Source organism: Rattus rattus, chromosome 18 (assembly GCF_011064425.1).
Source record: "Rattus rattus isolate New Zealand chromosome 18, Rrattus_CSIRO_v1, whole genome shotgun sequence".
NCBI lineage: Eukaryota > Metazoa > Chordata > Mammalia > Rodentia > Muridae > Rattus > Rattus rattus.
Genome location: NC_046171.1, coordinates 35,882,596 through 35,895,002, shown reverse-complemented (window position 1 = coordinate 35,895,002; position 12,407 = coordinate 35,882,596). Strand labels below are relative to the sequence as shown.

General features: G+C 37.2%; 1 protein-coding gene across 1 annotated transcript in view; it reads left to right on the top strand.

Annotated features, from left to right (window-relative positions):
- Frk (fyn related Src family tyrosine kinase) overlaps nt 1-12,407 on the top strand; it is a 97,018-nt gene that overhangs the window by 61,918 nt on the left and 22,693 nt on the right. The window lies entirely within an intron of this gene.

Below are 12,407 nucleotides of genomic sequence, written 5' to 3'. Positions count from 1 at the left end.
ATTTTTGTTGGTATAAGTTCCGTCTCAGGGTTTTACTGCTGTGATAAGACACCATGACCAAGGCAACTCTTATAAAGAACATTTCATTGAGGCTGGCTTACAGGTTCAGAGGTTCAGTCCATCATCATCAAGGCAGGGACATGGCAACATCTAAGCAGGCATGGTGCAGGAATAGCTGAGAATTTCTAAATTTTCATTTGAAGGTTGCTAGCAGAATACAAACTTCCAGGCAGCTAGGATGAGGGTATTAAAGCCCACACCCATAGTGCCGTGCCTACCCTAACAGGGCCACATTGTCTAATAGTGCCACTCCCTGGGCTGAGTATATACAAACCATCACAGGGTCACATAGAATGAATTTCAAAAGGATGTTTTCACAGAAATATATAAAGTAGCTTGACCATGTTCCTATCTAGACTGCCACCCTTCTCTTCTCGCCCCAATGCAGCCAATCACATTCGTTCCTCTAGATATGTTAATTTCTGCTTTCATGCCATGTATACATGTGTGGTTTTATGTATTTATTTAAAATATGGAATGAACAATGAGAAAGACATATGACATCTGTCTCTTTAAGTCTGACTTCATTCATTTAACATTGACAATCTATGGTTTGCTCTGTTTTCCTAAATCCAGCACAACTTTCTTCTCTTAAGCTTAATAAAATTCTCTTACAGACACTACATTTTCTTTACTACCCTTATCTCCATTGACAGACACAGTTGATTGTTTAATTTAAGTAGAACTGTAGTAAACATTCTATGTGCAAGAGTCTTTGAAGTATGTTGACTTACTGACCTTAGGGTAAATTACTCAGGAATGATATTTTGGGTCAGATCTTAGTCCCATTTGCATGCCCTCTCCCCACAGGGGCTGGCTGAGTTTACATTACTACCAGCATTGCATGTGCCCCTTTACCTCTATGTTGACTAGCATTTGCTCTTACTTGTTTTCTGAATAATAGCCATTCTGAGTGAGTAAAATGGAATCTCAATGTAGTTTTTGTTTATATTTTTCTGGTGGCTGGTGAATATTCTTTTTACTGTTTGTTGGACATTTGTCATTCATCTTTTGAGAACTATTCGTTCATTTCACTTGTTCATTTAATGGCTGGGTTATGTGCTTTTTGGTACACACACACACACACACACACACACAAACACAAACACAATATTAATTTTGTCAGATGTGCAGTTGACTGGGATTTTTTCCATTCTGTAAGCTATCTTTTTAGTTGATTTTTTTGAATTAAATATTTACCTGTTATATTTGAAGTCCCTGAAGAGAGAGAGAGAAGATGAATGAGGGCAGCTTTTCTGGAGCTCAAGATGTTAAATAAAGAGGAGGACCTAAAGATTGCTAAAATGTTCTCCAGAGGGCTGAGCAGGTACCCCTCCTTTTCCTCTAAGGAATATCAGTGGTAGAAATTAAACTTACCACCATCTCATTCTTTTTTTTGATTTTTAATTAATTAATTACTTAATTAAATTTTTCTTTTTTATTGGATATTTTTATTTACATTTCAGTTGTTATCCCCTTTCCCCCACCAAACCACTCACCCCTTCCCATCTCCCAGCCCTGACATTACCCCAAAACGGGGGTTGAGGGGGAGTCCAGCCTTGGCAGGACCAAGGACTTCTCCTACCTCTGGTGCCCAACAAGGCCATCCTCTATTACATATGCAGCTGGAGCCATGGGTCTGTCCATGTGTACTCTTTGGATGGTGGTTACGTCCCTGGGAGCTCTGGTTGATTGGTATTATTGTTCTTATGGGGTTGCAAACCCCTTTAGCTCCTTCAATCCTTTCTCTAACTCCTCCAATGGGGACCTCATACTCAGTTTAATGGTTGGCTGCAAGCATTCACCTCTGTATTTGTCATGCTCTGACATCCTTTCAGAAGACAGCTAATCAATCAGGTTCCTGCCATCATGCACTTTTTGGCAATATTGTATGGGTTGTTGGCTGTATGTATATGGGCAGGATCCCCAGGTGGGGTAGGCTCTGAATGGCCATTCCTTCAGTCTCTGCTCCAAACGTTGCTTCCATATCTCCTCCTACAAATATTTTTGTTCTGCTTTTAAGGACAGAAGCATCTGCATTTTGATCATCCTTCTTATGGTTTGTGGATTGTATCTTGGGTAATCTGAGCTTTTGGGCTAATATCCACTTATCAGTGAATGCATAGTGGTTTTTTTTTATGATTGGGTCACCTCATTCAGTGATATTTTCTAGTTCCATCCATTTGTCTATGAATTTCACGAGGTTTTTGATAGCTGAGTAGTACTCCATTGTGCGGATATACCACATTTTCTGTATCCATTCTTCTGTTGAAGGACATCTAGGTTGTTCCCAGCATCTGGCTATTATAAATAGGGCTGCTATGAACATAGTGAAGCACGTGTCTTTGTTATATATTGGAGTATTTTTTTGGGTAGGGAGTGGAGGGCTAATATCCAATATATACAAAGAACTCAAGAAGTTAGACTCCAGAGAATCAAATAACCCTATTAAAATGGGGTACAGAGCTAAACAAAGAATTCTCACCTGATGAATATAGAATGGCTGAGAAGTACCTAAAGAAATGTTCAACATCCTTAGTCATCAGGGAAATGCAAACCAAAGCAACCCTGAGATTCCACCCACACCAGTCAGAAGGGCTAAGATAAAAAACTCAGGAGACAACAGATGCTAGGGAGGAAGTAGAGAAAGAGGAATACTCCTTTGTTGTTGGTGAGATTGCAAGTGGGTACAACCACTCTGGAAACCAGTCTGGAGGTTCCTCAGAAAATTGAGCATAGTACTATCTGAGGACCCAGCTACACCATCTCATTCTTAAGCAGGACTTATAGCTGGAAAGTTAATTGTCTTGGGTTTTGAGTAGCCATATAAGATAGCAACATTTAAATCCTTACTCATTCTCAATAGGATAAAATGGTGTGGATTAATACTGTGGATGTCAGTCTCACTGTCTGGTTTTAAACCAAACCATTAATATTTACCTATCCTGGATATTGAAGCAAGGAATTTGCTGTCTGCATGAATTACATTTCTGTCTTTGTCGTAAAACACTGGAGAAAGTTCAACTTAAAAGAAGTTAGTTTTAGTTTTGTCTTATGGTTTCATGCATTTCAGTGCTTGGATGCCTGACTTCATTGTTTTTGGTTCTTTTACATGGCAAACCATCATTGTGGAAGAACATGTGCTAGAACAAAGCTCTTTTTTTAAAAATAGTGTCTGAGACGCAAAGACAACACTGAAGAGATCTGGATTCAGTACATCTTCCAAGGGGTCCAGTGCCTTAGCTTCCTTCAGTTTGGCTCTATGCACCAAAAATTCTATTGTTAAAGACTCTATATACCAAATAGGTTATAAGTAATAATTTTACAGATTCTCCGAGAGTTCTTTAGTTCATTAAGTTTACACGTGAAATAAATCTTTCTAGTGATATATATATATATATATATATATATATATATATATATATCTGGAAAAATGCAGGACTTTATTTTTGCTTGAGGCTTCATTTAATATGATGACATTTCTGGGTATTAAAGCATGTGGTTTTAGAAATATGAATGAATAATTGGGAAATTACCAAGAGTTACCTTTACTGGAGAAAATTCAAGGTTGAAAATAGGAGACAATATTCTAGTATGAAAGTAAATGAGCTATAATGCAAAATGAATCATTCAAAAGGATATTAGCTCTTCTCCTGTATGATAAAGCACACAATAAACACAGCATAATGGGCGACAGGGTTGTTCTGGCTCATCGTCTCAAAGTTTTCAGTCCAGCTGTGCTGAGGCAACACAGGGTGTACAAAGGCAGGAGAGACAAAGCTGTCCACCTCAGCTGTGTCTCAGGAATCTCCAAGAGTGAAAAGGAAGGGGTCTGGGACAGAACACATCCTTCAAAGTCTTACCTTCTGTGACTTATTCTGTCTAACTGGTCATCCACTCTCTATACCTCATCAAGGACTAATCCACTGATGATGATTGGGCTTTTAGGACTTGTTGACACTCAGTTTCACCATCCCTGTATACTGCCTTTCCAGGAATCAATCATTTAACACATAAGCCTCTGGGGGACACTTCCGTATCTAAACCCCAATAGATAGAAACATTTATTAATGAGATCAAATGTGATTCAAGGCATTTTTTATCACTATGCATTACACTTCCTCCAGCATTTTTATGTTCATTTTGCTTAAATGAAACATGGTGAGGAAAGAAAGTAACAATGATCTGAGTTCTAAGGACAAGTAAGAATTAACCTCAGTTCCCCATCATGGTGAAGGTTTTCTGAGAGTTCTGATGAAGAATTGAAGTCCCTCAGAGAGCTTTGGAACATGTAACATGCTTCCTGGAAGTTAATAAATTATCACCTGTTCTTCAATCTATTCAGAGTGGAGGATGGTTGGGGGGTTTTGCCTATTGTGCTAAACTTCAAAGGCCATGCTGCAGGGTTAGACTTGGATCCAAGTTCTGCAAACAACTGACAAATTACTCGAAAAATGAAGGTATTCCTTTAAATGTAGGCATTTTCTCCTTTATTGAAAATTAAATAAACATTAACACAATTCAACAAAATTCTGCAGTTCACATATTAGGTTCTGTTTCTCCAATGTCCCTTCTCTAACAGCATAGTGGAATTTCAAAGCATCTCTTGCTAAATTTGTCCTTTTAAGAGTTCACCTTGGGGTGTCAAAACTTCCATGAGCAGAAATCCTAAAACAAACAAACAAACAAACAGGTTATTTCATTGCTCAGTTCCTTCATTAGAAAGCTATTTATTGAGCATGCTAACACGTGCTTGTGGTCACAGAAGAAAATATTCTTGACACAAGTAAATCTGCTCTGGTATTTGACTGTTTTATCGTTTAACTTGTGCAAGGATTCGCAAAACGGGATAAATTTAAGTTACAGTGTTGGAGCAATATAAAATATAGATAAATATGAAAAAAATCAAAAGAGAAGAAACAATAACTGGCTCTTTTTGGGTCTGCCATGGTAGATAATTATAAGAATTTAGAAATCACTTTAGCCAGGGGTTCTGTAGGAGATGAGGCAGAAGAGGAGACATATTGTGCTTTTTGAGGAGAAAATGGATTACGACTTTAAATGTGAGAGAAAGATGGGTTTCATTGTTTCTTCATATAAAGAACACTGTGTGCCATTCTAGACAATATTTTGATCCAAACGTGTAGATACTAGCGTTAAGTGGGAAACATTTTACATTGTTTCTCTAAAAACAGTAAAACCACACTGGAAGCATTGCATGTGTGCTGTTATTTTCAAAGCTGTGTACTGTTACTATAGCCAACATGCAAACAGATGTACTAAAACACCCCCACATTTGCCAATCAAAGGGTAATCTTCATGTTGGCAAATTTAATCATCTCTGTCCATATGCAATTATGATTTCCGCAAGGAACCTCAGCTGGATCCCGTCATCAGCAAAAGGTTCTGGAGCATGTGAGCTGCCAGCTGTATCCTTATGCTTGTAATTATGATCTTCTCTTAATTGTATATCCCATTTATTTCACTTATTACAGTAAATACATATCTTCCCCCCTCCTGCTAGGTAACATTTTACAATTATTCAATTTCTACAATTAAGTCTCAATTCCCAGATTTGCTACAATTTAACAATCATTTCGTCCTATAAAATGATGCAGTGCATATTTTGCTCATATTGCTTTTCCTCTTTGGGGTGATTAACTGTTGTTTCAGTTTCCCATATGCAAGCTTTTATTGGATTTCAGGTTTCAAATTAGTCCATAATAATAGAGTTTATAAGAACCTCCCATTTGTAGTGAATTGCTGTATTTACTCTTAACAATGTCTTTGCTGATATTGATTGTTGTATTTTTCAAGTTTGCTTTATGATCTGTAGGAGAAATTTATTTCTCATTTTAATATCATAAATATTTAGGTGTGGGTCTTTCTGTCTTTGTGTCTGTCTCTGTTTCTGTCTCTCTGTCTCTCTGTTTCTCTGTCTCTCTCTGTCTCTCTCTCTCTCTGTGTGTGTGTGTGTGTATGTCTAAATTCGACTAATTTTTGATATTTCTCTTTAGGGGATCATGTAGCTGAATGAATTTCTGTCTTTATTGCAAGCTGCTGAAAAGTAACAAAGTCAGATCTCTGACCCAGGTCTCACCAATCAGAATGAACATCTAAAGATGCCATATAGACTTCAGTCTCAGAATCACTGTGGTACTTTCTTTTTGTTTGTCCCATTTTCTTCCTCCACTTACATATTCATTATGTTATTTGTTTCTTTTTCATTTTGTGAGCAGCGATTGACCCAGGGTTTATGCATACGAGACAGGTACTCCACTACTGAAAGATTATGCCAGCCCCCATGCATTTATTTAAAATTTTACTTTATTTTGTGATGTAGAATCTTGATGGTTTCAGGGCAGAGACATAACTAAATAGAGTAATATTAGTATTTGAAAAGGAGAATCAATGGTTATTATATCTTAACCTAGTAAAAAAATACTTTCTGCAGAAAAGTGGGGTGCTATAATGCAAGAATGTTGATATCTGGTGTTTTATTGTAGACAGAATATCAAGTGAAGGGTCAGAACGCTAAGAGGAATAAAGAATCCGGTTGCTTTGTGGAGGGTTTTGTTGCAAAACCAAACACATCAAAAGCTATTGCCATATGAAATTGTATGCAATACATAATTTTCAATAAAGTTTTATTGAAAGTAGTAATTGTTAAAATCACACATTGGTCATTAAAAAGATACTCATTTACTTTAGATAGCAGACATACAAGTAACAAAACTTGCACTCTATTCTTAAAACAGAGGAGTCAGTTGATCTGACCCTGAAAATGAAGGGGCAAATTGACCTATTTCTGTAAGGGGGTTGTTCTGTATGGGTCTTGAGGACAAGTTTCCAGGTGTAGTAAGCCTTGAACAGCTGAATGGCTCAGGATTATGATTTCTGATACACAGCATGAAAAAGAAAGATGAGTGATTATTTGCTATGCTGCCTATGAAGAACAGTAGCAGCCTGTGCAAGGCTAGCCCAGAGTAGTCCTTGAGATTCCCATTCTGTACAAGTATGTCCTTAGTGAGCTTCCTTACCAAGATTTTTGAGTCAACTAACATAGATACATTCGTACTGAATTTTTGCCTAATTTAACCTACAGTTTAACAGTGGAACCTAGTGACAGCACACTGAAAATTTCTGGCTGGGAACAGGGGGTTTGGGGAACCTACAAAATAAATGATACAAGGTAGATATCAGTTTTCTTTTTGTTTTAGTTCATATTATTTTTGCCCTGGGAAAGAAAACAATTCTTTTAAGTGATACCATTTAATATTTTAAGACAGATATATTTTATTTCTCAAGTCCTAGTCTAGTTTTTGTAGAGTCAGAATTCACTATAAAATGTAAGAGATTCTTACATTTGGATTTATTTTTTTATCAATGTGTCTATGTCTGTCTATCTGTTTGGTGTCCATGGAGGCTAGAAGTGAGCTTCAGACCACCTGAATTTACAAGGTTTTGGCAGTCACCAAATATGGGTGCTGGGAACAAAACTCAGGTCCTCTGAAAAAGTAATGACTGTATGTTGAATTTTTCCATCATAATCAATCAATTATTAGCCCTTTTTTTTCATTGAAGTAGAGCTAATTCAGCATAGGTTCTAAGGTAACATTATAGGGAGAGTCTTTGACATAGATTTGAAAAGTTATAACCAAATCTTTTGAAGTCAAGAAAAATAAGATGTTTATAAGTGCAAGGTTCTCTCCCCTTGAATTAATAGCAATTTTTTTCCCACTAAATTATGTTTGGGAACCAGCTACCATTGTTCAAGGAATAGAAAATGTTGCTGCAGAAGTGTCTCTCATTTGCTGACAAGGCTATTTGATATTACTGATATTGTAATGTCGTGCCCACACATTGCACATTGCAAATATCTATCATTCCTTGTGAACAATGACACTAGAAACATCCCTGAGGGGGTATAGAGATACGATCATTATTCTCATTTTCTAGATAAGGAAGCAGAAATGAAATTCTTTGCCTAAGGTCAGAGAACAAATCATGGGCAGAATAAGATTAGGGCCGAGAGTTCTCAATTTTCAATCCTTGGCTCAATCAAGGGAGTCATATTGTTTTACTCGGTGTGGGAACTGATTATTATCATCAGAAGCAATAAGGCTGTGCCTACATGATGCCAAATGCCAGAAGACATGCTGGAAAGTAAGAATTTGCTTAACCATCCATTTATTTATCCCTAAAACAAGAGGCTGCTTACTATGCTGGTCATTTTTCATTGAAATGACTGCCTCTATTACGTTCTGTTCTGAGGTTAGTTTCTGGAGCTCCTATCTTTCAAAACATCTAATTTTGGCATATCTTGACTTTTGTACTTATTTGACATGTTTGATTAGCATGTTACCGGTATGACAGAAGTGGGACAGATTTTTCTTTGATAGATTTAAATTATATAATCTCACAACATTCTTTTCGAGCCAAAACACCCTCTTCTACTGTTTGAGACTGGGTGAAACAAGCCCTTTTTGCCAGGATACAACTGAGCTGGAACTGTCAGCAACTGTACATAAATGTGTCTGGCTGTGGCAAATGATCGAGATCCCATTGTTGCTCCAGATTCTCAAGTTAGTTTATGCTGAGGGCCAACATACCAGTCAGGTAGTCTGTGGTATTGTCCATACAGTAGTTAGATTCAGAAATAGAACTTTCTGAGCAGTCAACAAACTTTTATGGTACTTCTTATACAAGCCAACTTACATCTTTCAATAGATGCTAATTCTTAGACATGTTCTGGTAGCTCGATCACTTGACAGGTGAACATTTCCCTCCAGGTCAAATAGCACAAACTAGAACAAAGAGGTAAACACAGGATCTGTAATCACTCACATCTGTCACGATGCTACTGACTTTTTGATGGATGGCTCCATTATGCTTTATAGTTGGCCTTATTTATGATTTTGCAGTTTAACTACTGAAGTGCCTAATTCTGTGAGCCTACAGCAACTCACACTGACAATGGCTTGAGCATGGTTCTCCATTTATAAGCTACAGAATTTAGAGCAGGGTTGGTTCCTTAAAACAAATCAAAGGAAATGAAAGGAATATAAAAGTCATTTCTCCCCAGTTTTAAGACCCCTGAATTCCCTGCTATTTGGAATGACAATTATGAACTGTGGGAATTTTAGGAATTTGAAATTACTTTTAGAAATAACTTAAATATATTTAATTCTATTTGACAACTCATGGATACATATAATATCAAATATACCTTCATCCTGACTATAGGGTGTTGAATTTCCCTGCTGTAACTCCTATGGCCTAATTTTAGAATAATATCTGTGTTTCAGTTTTGTTCAGATTGAATATAAAGAGTTCATATTTGCTTTGTCATATGGCCCGTGATACTACAAAGGAGTTGATTAATTATATATTCCTACTTTTTTTAAAAAACCAAAAAGTTAGATGTTGTCTTAATGTAATTGCCCTTTAATAGTATTTTATTAGTCTGATTTCTTTCTGTTTAAATACAAGGTTTTAGGGTTGGAAAGATGGTGTAGTACTATACAAGTTGGAGGGTAGAGCTTTTGATCCTTAGGACTCATGTAAAAATAAAGCCCTGGGATGGCAGTACATATCTGTAACCTCAGAGGTCTCTTTCTGTCTATCTGTCTCTGTCAGTCTCTCTGTCTCTATCTCTTTCTCTCTCTCCATGTGCGTGTGCATGTGCGTGCGTGTGTGTGCGTGCGTGCGTGTGTGTGTGTGTGTGTGTGTGTGTGTGTGTGTGTGTGGGTGTGTGTGTGTGGTGGGGTGGGACTGTTATGTTCCTGGTGCTCTTTGGTCAGTGTAACAAAAATAAAATGAACTCTAGGTTCAATGAAGTGAGAAATTTCATCTCAAAAACAGGAAGGAGAGGGAAAGAGGCAGCCACACCCCTGACCTCTGCCCTCACCCATGCACACACTGGCAAGTATGTCTGCACGCATATGCAGATGACATATGCTCACACGCACAGAATGAGATTCTAGGGAAGTTTATTTATGTTCTGAGAGTGCTTGTGTACTATCTCATTTAAGTTTGCGTCAGACTCCTCAGTAGCTTATGTTTCAGTTTTAATTCACTGGTTGATTACTTTTGTTGCTCATTTCAGAGATGTTTGTGAGAGTTGTCACTTCAACCCACCCTGTGCTAGGCATTGGAAGTTCACAGGCCATGTCCTTCAAGTGATATCTTTATTATCAGTGTATGTAAGCATGTTATCTGCTAGAAGCCAAGAGCTTGAGTGCACAGAACAGGCTTGCTGATGGTTTTAAGTGGAGCTCTAGAGAGAGAGGCAGCTGCTAGGCTGGTGATCCACAGGAAAGAATAGTTAAGTGATGTTCAAAATGTTCAATGTATGATTTCATGAAAAGACCGTGGAAAAACAAAACAACAGTTCAGAATCCAGGGAAAGAAAGCAATGGACATCAGAAAAACCTGTACATGAATGCAGAAACATTTGGGAAGCTGGAGCTTGCTAAAGTCTACATTTAATTCAGTGTTGATGACATCAAGGCCCAGGGGGATTGGGATTTATTTCATTCATGTACTAAATTATAGCCTGGATCTCCCCTCTTTTGAAGTGATTCTCTATAGCATGAAATTAAATTATTCATACTGTACTTTGAAACTCTACCTGAATTCCCAAATATTAGTACCTGGTTATGTTAAAGTGTTAAGGCCTGTATTAAGAAAAATCTGGCAAACATTTGCTTAAGCTTTCTTTATAATCAGTAGAAATTGCCACAGCTCTATCAATCATTGTGATTTCCCTCCTTGACTGAGGAAATAATGTAGAGTATTTTAACTCTTTCTTCCTCTATTGATTTAAAAGTCTTGCTTGGAAGCCTTTCAATCTTTTGTGGCCCATTAAATAGAAATCCACAAATTTGTGTTGAATGTACACATAGTCCACTTCAATTTGGAGCCATGAGATGATGGTCCATCTTATTTAAAAATGGGAATTAAAAGCATTGCTTTTCATCATTTCCAATTACAGATCTATTGGCTTGCTAGACATCCCAGCTATAATTGATGCACTTTGCCTTTTGATAAATGGCAAAGCTTAAATTTTCAGGCCAATAAGTTATATAAATTGCAGCTACACTTTATATTTTGCTTCCACTTCTCGTATGTTTTTATTACATTGTGGAGAAATGAATTGGGATTGACGTGGTATTGTTTACAGCTCTCTTCGATTTTTTTTTGTTAGCCTTTTAATCCAGATATAGGAATCTATTATGAGCTAAGTTTTCCATAATAATAAAAGCCTTTTGCTTGGAGATGGTGATGCAGGTCAATTAACCTTGATCCAAGAGTCAGTCAGTAACATTAGTAATTTGACTGATCAGGGTATAAGGATGTACACTATACACTTAAAATTATAATTAAAGAAAATGATACTCTCTTTAAGAGAGCTACTTGTCCAGTTGTGTTTTGTATTAAAAAGAGGAATGAAAGTATGTTTGACTCAAATTTAGACGATGTCTGATTATCCTATTATCATAGTATATTTTACCTTATCATGTTATAACTTTATTCTCAATTTAGACAATTGGATCTTCTATTTGAAACCTGCTGATATAGAGCAGTGGTTCTCATCCTGTGTGTTGCAACCACTTTGGTGGTCTTATCTGATAGCCTGAATATCAGATACTTATAATTCATTACAGCTTCTAAATTACAGTTATGAAATAGTCATGTGTAGCTGACCCCAAGGACTAAGATTTACTTCCTCAGTCAACACTGTTTTCCACTGGGTTGTGTCTCTTTTCAGGCAAATGTCCTCCGTGCTAGAAATTTCTATCAATAATTTAAAACTCCATCAGTAAAACAAACCCCAAAACAAGTCCAGAAAAAAAAATGGTAATGGTAAAATTGTTTTTGTCTTCCTGGACTCCTTTATATGTCTCAGAGTTGAAGCTTCTAGACAGCTCTCTCTGACTTGGCATTCCCAAGATCAGGCTGTGCTTGAAGTCGGCTGAATCTCACCTTGGCAGGAGAGTAAGGACTTTCTGGAGTAAAAGGGAATATTAGCAAGAGAGAGTGATTAGTGGCCAATGACAGAACAAAATTTCCCTGGTCATTCAGACTACCACAAAGTAATGTGGGTTATTGTCCCTGCAGATGCTGTAGAATTTGCCTGTGGATTAAACAATATTGTAGAGGAACATATAAGCCACATTTAAGGCTCCCTAAAACGTCTCCTGTTGCATCTGCTGGATCTTTCTGTTATCAGTCTACACAGAAGGGAGCTTACACAGTGACTCTCACTGACACTGTGGAATTCCTCTGTTTCATTCTTCCCATTATTAGATTTCCTGGGGTAAAAGACCAGCATGGATTGAGCC